We start from the raw sequence: 12218 nt of genomic DNA, 5'->3' as shown, positions 1-12218 counted from the left end.
GCTCAAAGCTGAGATCCAGAGCATGCATAGGGCTTGCCTCTTCTGCCATGTTGGCCTGAGAGATGAGAGACCTCAAGCTCTGTATCAACAGGCCTGAGCACTGCCGACATTCCTGTAGTCCCAGATGGTGGGTGGGGCTGTTCAGAGATGGGATGGATGTTGCAACAAGGAACAGTGGGATCCCAGTATTAGAGCCTCTTTCTGGGAATGCAGCCTCTGCTCGCGAGTCAGGAGGTACTGAGTATGCAGATTTCCCATAGGGTCCTGCTCTCCCTTCCTCAGTAGAGAAGGTTTCATTGGGGCTGAAGTCTGAATCCTGATGGGCCCTGACAGTCTTGCCTAGTCTGCCAATTGCCAAATCAGCATCTTGTCATTCTGTGGTTCTTGCTTTTCATTATCTTTTCAAATCATTATTCATTATCTCAGTAATAGAAGGGCCATAGCTCAGTGACAGAGCACATGCTTTGCATACAGAAATCTCCAACTTCGCTTTCTGGCATTTCTAGAGAAAATAAATAGGATACCAGGTATGGAGATGGTTAGCGGGTAGCCCAGGGGGCCTGAGCTGAGCCCCTGATCTTTTGCACCAGGGCCTGATCTCCTGCTCCATTTCCCAAACCGCAGTGCTGGTGAGAACCCATCCACCCACCATCTTAATTTGCCCAGAGGCATCTATACATATAAATAAGTACATGCTAATTTTATGCAAATTTCTGCCCATGCCTTGTGTTGGACACATTTAGTAAAGCAGATCCAGACAGAACAAGCAAATTGTGTCACATGTCACAGAGGAGTGTGTGTGTGGAGAGAGAGAGAGAGAGAGAGAGAGAGAGAGAGAGAGAGAACACAACACACACACAGCATCAGCCTCAAAAGATACACCACTCTAACAGGGACAGAAGGGAAATTCCTTTCTCAAGCCAAACATGGTGACCAATAGATAGAGCCAGGAACCTCATTTCATTTTCTTAGCCTCCTCCTGTTTTCTTAGCGTGCGTCAGCAAAAGCCTACCTTACACAATATACTGTCTCCAATAAATTAACTTTTCAGAGGTGGGAGAATTCTTTTCCACAGCTGAACCTCCGGTTTGATTAACTGTATCTCCCTCCCTTTATTTCTCAAGAGGTAAAGTTAAGCATTTCAAAGCCAAAATATCCTGTTCCTTCCACCCACTTCACTTAAGGAAACAAAAAAACAAAAACAGAAAAACCATCAAACACAGAGCCACACAGCATTTAGCCAAGATCAGAGTGAACAGATTAAAAAAAGATGGTAGCCATAAAAGCACCAGCTGTGCCATGCAGTGCCAGAGATTAGAAAAAGCCACCATTTTCCTTAACAAAGCCAACGCTCAAACAAAAAGAAGTGCAACTTGTTCATGGTAAGTCTCATTCTCTCTAGTCCTTCTAAGCAACCAAGGCTGTGAACCCGCTCCCACTTATTCCACATCCAGTGTGCTCCCACAGCTGGTTTGGGAAGCAGTGTACACATGGCATTAGCCACAATCCATATCTTCACTATATATAATCTGTCATTTCTTAGGAAATCCTGTTTCAATGTGTTTTTCCAAAGGCAAGCTCCAGTCCACATTGAGAAAAAGAATGACCTTGCTGGTAATGTATACACAGCCCAAGTCACATAACTCTCACCACTTCTGTGTGTACAATCTGAGCAATCCTTTGATATAATCTATCAGGAGCAGATCAGTCAGTCTCCTTGTTATTTAACACCTCAGCCACCCATTGTTCTGGCTCCCAAACGGCATGAAGAGTGCTTTATTTGTTATAAGCAACTCAGCCCATTGGCTGGGCCAAGCAGCCTGTCAGCCAGGGCCACCTGGGTGCAGACCCATAAAGATGAAATATTATGCCCATATTCCTTTGTTTATCCAAGGGTGCTGTTTGCTAAATCTCCAGCAGAGGATCCAATCTGTGCAGTTGGGACTACAACCAATAGTCTTTATAGGTTAGCCAGTTCTTTGGTGTTTCGTTTATTTTAAAGTATTGTCCCGCTCTTCTCTTCTCTCCTAGTCTTATTCTTAATAAAATCTATCTTTAATTTGGCTTTGAGGCTGAGACTGTATTGGTAACAAGAAAATGTGTGCCTCAGCTCACTGGCTCCATATGGACTTGTGCCTAAGGAGAAGCACGAGGAACGCAATTTTCCCTGGTCCTGTGGAGGCAGGAGTGTGTTAATAGCAGGCCACCTCACCCAGGTAGAGAACTGGCTCATAGCTCTGGCCTCCTTTCCTGGCCAAAAGCAGTGGAAGAAGGAAGGTAGTGTGGCAGACTAATGAACAATGTTGGCATGACTAGTCTCCCTCACAGGGCATTTGTGGTGAGATGGGCACTACAACTGGCATATCCAGAACAAAGCAGAACCCCTTATATTCCCACAGACTCTGGTGTCACTGCCTCCGAGACCTAAAGTTGTGCAAAGTAAACATATGGCTCCATTTCTTACCTTCTTATACTTGATCTCAGCCAAAAGGACTTCTGCTTGTTAGGCTGCTCCCAGACCTGAGGCAAGGATGAGCTGGTTGGCATCCATCTGTCTCAGCAGACAATGGAGGACTGTGAGTAAGATCCACCTCCAGCCAAAGAGGGCCCATGGCACAACACAAGGATAAGTACCTCCAACTCAAATAATCAGTCTTTTTTTCATTTGGCTTACCAAAGAGGGCAAACCAATCTCAAGCTGCTTTGAGTACGATCAAAATACAAGTGATGCTACTGAGTGCCACCAACATTTGGGTTGTGCTTACCCACTAAGAGGCATTAGTATATGGTTACAAATTTGAGGGGTGTTTACTTGATGCTTCCCACACTGTGTACCATCTCCCCAAATTGCCTATGTGTTCACCAAGACAGATTTGAGAGGCCTAAAATTGAAAATACTCACAGGCAAAGCCACTCAAACAAACACATGGAAACAGTGGTCCACATATCCATTAGTGCCCTGGAGTGGACACAGCCATAGTAAATGTCATCATGAAATAGGAAATCCATGTGGTGCCGTCTTTTCAGGCTGAATGAATTCCCTTAATGTTTAAGGTGCATTTCTGCTGCTCTCTCCTAGGCCTGCCTGTCCGTGACATGTGATTGGAGCTTGACACAAAAAGAGATTGTACTAAGTCAGCAAAGAACCGAAATGCAATACTAATGCCGTTTCCGTAAGCTGCTCAAAGCAAAGGGAGCTCTTTCGCCATCTCAGAGGTGGCTGCATTTCAGTGATTAGTAGATAAATGTGGGCTTATAAATCACAGTGAAAACAAGGCCAAGAGGAGTCTTGAATACGGGAGAGCACTTCTGAATCGACAAACCTTTGGACAATAGGATCTCTGAGTCAATTGCCTTGGAAGCTTCTCTTGCTGTTCCCCCTGGATTCAGCATTCTGGCTCCGTCTCTGGGTCAAACTCCACTGTGCAAAACTGCCTGACACAGCTTTGCTCACGCCAGCCACGTGGGTATTTTGGTCCATTTCCTCCTGCACTGCAGCAGGCTTGTGTTTGGCTCAGATGCTCCTGGCCTCATTAGAGGTCTGGATGGTAATTGGGAACAGCCTGTTTTGCTGTCCAAGACCTTCCACACTGCAAAAGCCCCGGGGGAGGCAGGGAACGTGTTTCCCTCTGATGTAGCCCACACCTCTGCACTTCCACTCCTCAGTAAGGTGTGCATTTTGCTTCAGTCGCCAAAGCGTTCCACATCCTGCAGCGTTGGGGGAGCTTTCCCTGCTTCCCAACCAAGCTTATTAATTTAATGAGGAGGAAGGCTCCCTCTTAGCAATTACTGCGGCAGCAAACTCCCCCTGCAACCTTAGCCTAGCTAGAGAGATTTTGAAGTGACCCGGTGACCACATGATATGCTTGAGGCAAAAGAAAATACGTACATTCGAAACATCAGCTGCCTTGGCAGGGCAGGCGCCGTGTTTGAAACAAAAGCAGCCCTATGATAGGTAAGCAAGTGTTCAAGGAATAAGTTTTGCAATAATAATCATAATAATAATAATTTATTATTTATACCCCGCCCATCTGGCTGGGCCTCCCCAGCCACTCTGGGCAGCTTCCATAAAAACCAAAAATACAGTAAAATATCACACGTTAAAAACTTCCCTGAACAGGGCTGCCTTAAGATGTCTTCTGAATGTCAGGTAGTTGTTTATCGCTTTGACATCTGCTGGAAGGGCGTTCCACAGGGTGGGCGCCACTACCGAGAAGGCCCTCTGCCTGGTTCCCTGTAGCTTTGCTTCTCGCAATGAGGGAACCGCCAGAAGGCCCTCGGTGGTAATGATGGGGGTGGAGACGCTCCTTCAGGTATACTGGACCAAGGCCGTTTAGGGCTTTAAAGGTCAGCACCAACACTTTGAATTGTGCTCGGAAACATACTGGGAGCCAATGTAGGTCTTTCAAGACCGGTGTTATATGGTCTCGGCGGCCGCTCCCAGTCACCAGTCTAGCTGCCGCATTCTGGATTAGTTGTAGTTTCCGAGTCACCTTCAAAGGTAGCCCCACGTAGAGTGCATTGCAGTAGTCCAAGCGGGAGATAACCAGAGCATGCACCACTCTGGCGAGACAGTCCGCAGGCAGATAGGGTCTCAGCCTACGTACCAGATGGAGCTGGTAAACAGCTGCCCTGGACACAGAGTTAATCTGCGCCTCCATGGACAGCTGTGAGTCCAAAATGACTCCCAGGCTGCGCACCTGGTCCTTCAGGGGCACAGTTACCCCATTCAGGACCAGGGAATCCTCCACACCTGTCTGCCTCCTGTCCCCCAGAAACAGTACTTCTGTCTTGTCAGAATTCAACCTCAATCTGTTAGCCGCCATCCATCCTCCAACCGCCTCCAGACACTCACACAGGACTGCCCTCACTGGTTCTGATTTAAAAGAGAGGTAGAGCTGGGTATCATCCGCATACTGATGAACACCCAGCCCAAACCTCCTGATGATCTCTCCCAGCGGCTGCATGTAAATGTTGAAAAGCAATCAGATCAGCAGTATAATTTCAGTGGTGGAATGGATTCTGGGTGCAGGGAGCAGGCAGGTATCGCAGTTTTGCACACAGTTTTTATCCTTGCTCCATGATGGCAAGACAATTGCTACAGAAGAAGTGCTCTAATGAGAGACTCAGCAGCACAGCCTATCCAACAGCAAATAAAACAGGAGCCTACAGCACCTAGCACCTCACTGAAATCTGCTAGTGATCCTTACTTACATGCCAAATGCAGTATTTGCTGAAATGTCAAAGGATTCAGAGACTAGAGCATTTGAATGTATAGCTGAACCTTTCAGGACCATCCAGACAGGTGTATTCTGCAACATGCTCTTGACATGATAATAGTGCATTAGTTGTGAGTTTATTCTGCTTTATTAGTTGCTCTGCGATGCTTCCTCCATCTGCTACATTACTGCTATCTAGAGTGGCTATAGCATAACAAAGGCAGGGCATAAAGAAAAGAAACCAGAACGGATGTGGCATGAAAAGTTACAGGATTTCAACAGGAAGCTACAGGATATACACTGATTGGAAATGAAGCAGCATGGTTGCCTCAAAACCTTTGCAGGCACAAATTATTGAAAAATGATTACATTTGACCACCACAGGTGCCTGGACTCCTAGCTCAAAGATTAGCCCTGACAGCACCATTGCTTCCTAGTTCAGTAATAATGTAGGCCCTAATTACAGATCTTGGTGCACAGAGCAAGGAGCAGTTCCAAATGCAGCCATCAAAAGATGGTGCTTTATTTACTATACTCTATTTCCTGTTTCTACTATTCCTAATATTGTTTTTATATAAACGAACACAAACCACAGTATGCTTCCCTTTTAGTAGCATACCTTATTCTCAATTTAAATCCTTGGAAAATAAGACATGCCACATGATTCCATTCATTTTTACTCAGAACTAAATCCTGCTGTGTTAAATTGGACATTTCCAAGTAGGCCTGTTGTCACCATGCCAGCTCTTATTTGCAAGCTCTTCTAATGACCAGCTGGGATGGAAACAGTTGAACGAATGAAGATGCCAAATGCTGCTGTTTTCTCCACTGTGCAAGTGGGAGGGCCTTGCATCCCTTATCTTCCCAGCTACTATATCCTGAAGGAATGACTGCTGCCTAGTGACAATTGATGGAGGAAGGAGCCTGGCTTCTCAGCTGAGCAGGTGATGGTCCAGCATCTCTTCTCTTCCTCCCTCTGCTGCAGCCAATGTGCTGTTATTCTGAAGCATGCTGGGAAATTCAAATGACACCCAGTTCCCAGACCAAGTGCCTGAGTGCCCTAAGAGTACATTCAAACCTGGAGCAAGCCCTGTGTCTTAGGCAGTACCATAGTAGAAAAGGTTGGTTCAAGGAAAAAACAGGTATATAAAAAGGAGAATTCCAGGATGCCAAGATCCAAGTTTGGGGCAAGTACTCTTTGGTGAGAGAACCCCAGCAGAGATCTAAAGTCACAAAATATGCAGCTGTAAAACCTTAAAGGTGCCCTTTAAAGTGAGCTCCAAAGTTTCCCTCTTCCTCCTAGCATAGAAGAAAAAACCACATATTTGATAAGTTTAAAAAGTTTACTTACAAACTTTCTGAAGGTCAGATTCATGTGCTTTTCTGTACAGCATTCAGAAAAAGCCATGGAGCATCAGCATTGTGGCTTCCTTGCATATTGCAGCCAGAGGACCTTAGTGGGTGAAGACATGCTCAGGTACATATGGCAGACCATTCACACCATACATTTAAAGCACATTGAATGCACGTTTAGAAGCATAGAATTGTCAAGTTCCAGAAATCTCAGCTACAGCATTCATGACAGATGGCCATCCAACCTCTGCTTGAAAACCTCCAAGGAATGAAAGGCTACCACCTGTCATGGGAGTCTGTTACATTGTCAAACAGCTCTTGCCACCAGAAAGGTCTTCCTGATGTTTAGTCAAAACAAGCTTGCTCCATCTTCCATGTGGCAGCCTTTTAGATACTGAAGATGGCTATCTCCTCTCAGTCTCCTCTTTAACACCTCTGAGGAATCCAGGGTGGAACAGGGAGTCATGTTCTTTAAAAATATGGTGTTGATCTACCTGTAGATAGAACATGAAAAAGTGATGTAGCACCCTAGTTTTGAAGCAATGAGAGCAGGAAAAAGATGCCAAGGAAGGTCTGGGGCACAAGAAGGAATATTGCCACCCAACCCTCTGGCTCTGGCTTTTGGTTACCCAAGAATAAGCAGTTAAATGAAAGTATCAGACAATGCAGGAGTGATTTCTTTGGAAGAAAAAATACGAAGTGTCTCTGTGACCCCAATTCCTCTCATATTTTGCTGTGTGATGAGACAGTGGCTTCTTGGTGAGTCAACACAGCTGGCCAGCTGCTTTATAGCTCCTGTGCCTTTGACAGCTGTGTAACAAGCAGAAATCCAGCAGGTAAAGCTTTTCTTCCCTCCATCATTCAGCTAGAAAAGTATTCCCTGGTCGTTGTCTTTGCAAGCAGCTGTTCAAGGCAGTGGCGTAGCGTGGGTTGTCAGCACCCGGGGCAAGGCAAGTAATTTGCACCCCCTAACCCATGGATTTGCGCCCCCTAACCCTAACCCCCAGATGTTGCGCCCGGTGCGGCCGGCCCCCCCTGTACCCCCCACGCTACGCCACTGGTTCAAGGTATAAATACCTTGACAGAAATAGGAGGGAGCAAGGGAGCAGAAGCAAAGGAAGACAAAACTCCTATTCCTTTAATAGTTGTGTAGAACAAATGTAGCTTTTCTCATCCCTGAATGAGAAGTTGCACCATGATCCGAAGTTGCACCCTAGATAAATAAAAGTGTGATTAAACCACACAAAAAGCTCATTATGCTTGGAAAAGCTGGTCTTTATATATATCTGCATCCATGCTGCAGCTCTGGCTGGTTTACTCTCACATTCTTAGCAGCACCCAACCTGCTCCCAAATCACCGAAAGTAAATCATTCTGTTCCTTCATTTCACAAACAGGGGAAAGAGGCAAGAAAAAATTGCTCTTCTATATACATTTCAGGGAACCGTAGAGTGTTGCTGGGGTGATTGGCATCAATCCAGGCACCAACTCTGGGCAAGGAGAAGTGAGCATGATGCTGAGGGAGATTTTTTTCTGAATTGAACCATCTCATCAGCAACCTCACACTTCACCTTCCACAAGGTTCACCTTGCCCAGAAGTGATTTATTTTCTAAGAGTGAACTCACAGGAAGAGAATGCAAAAATGTCTAGCCTGGAAGGATGATGTTTTGATAACCAGTGTCCACAGGGCTATCAATGCCAACAGCAACTTCGTTTTCTCTTTCAGCCACATTTAGGGATGTAATCCCCCAGGCTGTTCCATAGCCTACATGAATCAGTTGTTTTCTATCCAAGGAAATAGGCAGTCTCTCATTTATTGAAAACAAGCATATAGTCCTCAGGGTTGCATGTGAAAGTTTGAGAAGGCCTTTGCATAGTAACTGATGGAGGCTGAGAATGTAGAAGGGGTTACAGCCTTCCTGAGGTTAAAAATCTTTGCTCTTGAGAATGCTGAAACTAGTCCTATAGGGGTGAAAATATCCTCTAAGCTGAGCTGCCTGAAATTGGCAGAGGGCAGGGGGAACAAAGCAAGGGTTTTGTATGTAGGGTTGTTGTTAAGGGAGTCAAACCGTGTGAATGTGGTGTGTAATGTGTGAAGGTTTATCTGCCCTCTACAGAACTTGGTCCTGCCTACCACATGTAGGAAAGCCTTGACCATTCCCTGACCCACCCGCAAAGGTGGCTTTCAGGGGGCAAAGCCTCCCCATGTTACAGGTTGAAAAGTAGCTATTCTCTGCATTTCAAGATCACAAATGAAAAAACATACTCAGAACTATATACAAGTGTTAATTAATTTAGCAGAAAGAAAAAGACACCTCAAGCATAACCTGTTGCGATTAACACCTGCTCTTCTCTCTCTTGTTGACTCAGATTGCCCTAACTCCTTCCTTTCTTTTTCTTTTCTTTTTTTAAAAAATATTTATTAAGATTTTCAAATACAAATGCATAAATAATAAACAACATTATTTATATCATAGCATAATTTCATCACTTCTTTGGACTCCCTCACGTCACCCGCTCTCACTTACATCGTTAAAAAAGGTTTTTCTAAGCAAATTACCATCTTGTTTACAATCTTATATCCGCTCATTTAAATAGAATCTAGCAGTTCTCCAAAAAAATTATGTTTTCCTTAATCTCACTTATCGTCAAATTCAGATCTAATTCAGTGGTAGGCAGTTATTTATGATCTAGCATCCTTCTTAACATTCAACCAAATTACAATATTTTTGTAGATAAATCTTAAATTTCTTCCAGTCTTCTTCAACCCTCTCTTCTCCCAGGTCTCGGATTCTGCCAGTCATCTCGGCCAGTTGCATATAGTCCATCAGCTGCATCTGCCACTCTTCCAGCGTGGGTAGATCTTGAGTTTTCCAACTCTTAGCGATGAGTATCCTTGCTGCCGTTGTTGCATACATAAAGAATGTTCGGTCCTTCTTTTCTAATAAAGAGATGGATTGCTCTTTTTGGGTTGCAAATGTTGTTGCAGAAGAAGAGCTAGACATGTCCAGACTGAGATTTTACTTATTTTATTATGTAAAATATATACACTGTTAGGATCACTCCTCCAGATGTTCTCACCTGCTTGTGTGAGAGCTGGAGACTGAAAGCATTTGATTTTCTCCCAGCTGGTAACAATCCAACACAGCAAGGGTGAGTCTCACCCCCCCCCCAAACTAGGGCAGAGATTTATGCAATAATATATTCCGAAAAATCCTCCCCACTCTCTTGCTTTATCAGTCCACCTTCAAACTCTACAAATGCTTCGTGTTCTCTGGGTCCAAGCTAGATGTGTCATGGGGCAATTTTGATCAGTGAAAACAGAGCAGGGAGAAGGATTAAGCCCCTAACCCAATGCATTTGTTTCAATCCAGTCAGCAGCCTTCCACAGCTCCTTAAAAGTGAAAAAGAGATATTGGGAAAGTTATATTAGACACATGGAAAGGACTGGGGGAGCAGGGGGAGGGTAGAAACTTAAATTGTAACTTCAGTTGAAACCAAATCTCATTTGCCCGTAACAGGTTGCATGAAGGAACCATCTACATAGAGAAACAACCATAAAGGGGATTAAGCAGATCTCTACTTTCAAGGCTGTGTTAAAGGACTTAACAATCACAGTGGAGACACTGGCTTTGGTCTAGGGATGGAGCCATCTGCCAATTTTAGTTTAATTTTCTATATTAAATTGTTTGCCACATTTCTATATCAGTTTGCAACTGATGTCCAGCTTCTTCAGAATGAAAGTCAGCAGAGACTGTGGTGCCTTTCAGATATATGGTTTTATTTATGCATAGATACAACCTGAGCATAGGATGTGGGGGCTCACAGCATTTACACTCCCAGCGACCTTATCTCCCCTTCAGGTTTTCATGTATCTGTCTGCAGCTTCCAGCATCCAGCTTTCAGTTCATACACCCAACCACTGTCACTATTGTTCTCTTCAAAGACTGTGGTGGGGAAACAGTCTACCCATTTGTTCTATTGCACAGAGCGACTTCTTTGGAGATACTAAATCATGGTACTTAACTAGCTCGCCAAAGCCATTCTCTTCAAAAAAGGAACATGTTTCACCAACTTCAGGATCCCAAGAATGGGAAGGGACCCCCCTCCCACACAAACTCATAACAATGCATTTTTTGCAATCAGTTTCCCCTCACATAATGCATTTGTTATTCTTTCTGCAAATAAATGCATGTTTATGCTTGCTTCCTCTAGTACACACATTTCTGTATACACTTTCTGGTTGAAGAACAGCACTGCAAAACTCAGAGCAGTGTGCATTTTGAAGGCTGGCTGCATCACATCTTGTTTGGGGAAGCGCAAATTTGGTGATTTCATATTGAAATTTTAACTGAACCAAACTTACCCTGCGTCTGCACTCTGGTCCACTCCGCACTGGTAGTCAAAGGGCCATGAACATTTATCACTAGGCAACAGCTGCTGGATACAGTTTGGAGACAATAGGGGGGTTCTCAGCATAACTTCTGCTCAGCAGACAAAGCTGGATTTCCCCCAAAAGGATTGTTTCCAGGTGTGCAAGAATTCTCATAGATGTAGCATAGCCAAAGGTTTCTTTACAAGGTACAAGAATCATAAAATTGTAGAGCTGGAGAATTCAGACTTACTCAGCCAGCACTAATTTTGATGCTGTTTTAGGGAGGCATCATTAACATAGAAATCTGGATGGGGCGGATTTTGGCTTTGGATTGTTTAAGGCAGGTGACTTCTATGAAAGTGAACGTAAACTGGCCTTCTCCCTGTTGAGGTTGCTTCCTGCTTGGTGCTTGTGTTTGTCTCTGTTTAATACCTGGCTGAGGATCAACTGTTCTACAGATGTCTCCACCCCAACAAGATAAGGATTGTTAAAATAGTTCTCTGGGCAGTATCTGGGAAAAGGAGAAGGGGAATTTGGTTCAAAAGTTTTCCAGTCAATAACATCTCCATGTTAGAAAAGGTAACCTGCCCTCCATTAGCTTAATCCTTTTTAAGAATAATTCAAAAAGTATTATCGGGGGAATCGGCACCATTGCTTAGTGCAGGTTGCTTATTAAATATATGCTTTTGCAAAAATACTGAGACATTTTCCCCCCGGTGCACAGGAGCTGCATGTGTTCATTTCACTGCAGGCACTTATACTGCCATATCTAACACAGGTGTGAAGGGAAGGAAGCCAAGGACAGCTCTGCTGGAGACATCACGTCCCGCTCATTAACTTTTATCTAGGACAGAGGTAAGCAACCTAAGGCCCGTGGGCCAGATACGGCCCAATAGCCTTCTAAATCCAGCCCATGGACAGTCCGGGAATCAGTGTGTTTTTACATGAGTAGAATGTGTCCTTTTATTTAAAATGCATCTCTGGGTTATTTGTGGGGCATAGGAATTCGTTCATTCCCCCCCCCCCAAAAAAAAATATAGTCTGGCCCATCACATGGTCTGAGGGACGGTGGACCGGCCCATGGCTGAAAAAGGTTGCTGACCCCTGGTCTAGGAGCTTGATCCAGAAAGCAAACCCCAGGGTAGAAATGTGAAGGAATGTGAAGGAAATGAAAGGCATATATATATATATATATATGCAGGTTTTGGTGTCCTCGGGTGTCTTCCCGTGTAAAAGTTGGGGTGTCTAGGCGACGTTTCGACGAGGTCTCA

The sequence above is a fragment of the Podarcis gaigeae genome, assembly GCF_964106915.1.
Source record: "Podarcis gaigeae genome assembly, chromosome: 5".
In the NCBI taxonomy this organism is placed as follows: domain Eukaryota; kingdom Metazoa; phylum Chordata; class Lepidosauria; order Squamata; family Lacertidae; genus Podarcis; species Podarcis gaigeae.
This window is presented reverse-complemented; position numbering follows the sequence as displayed.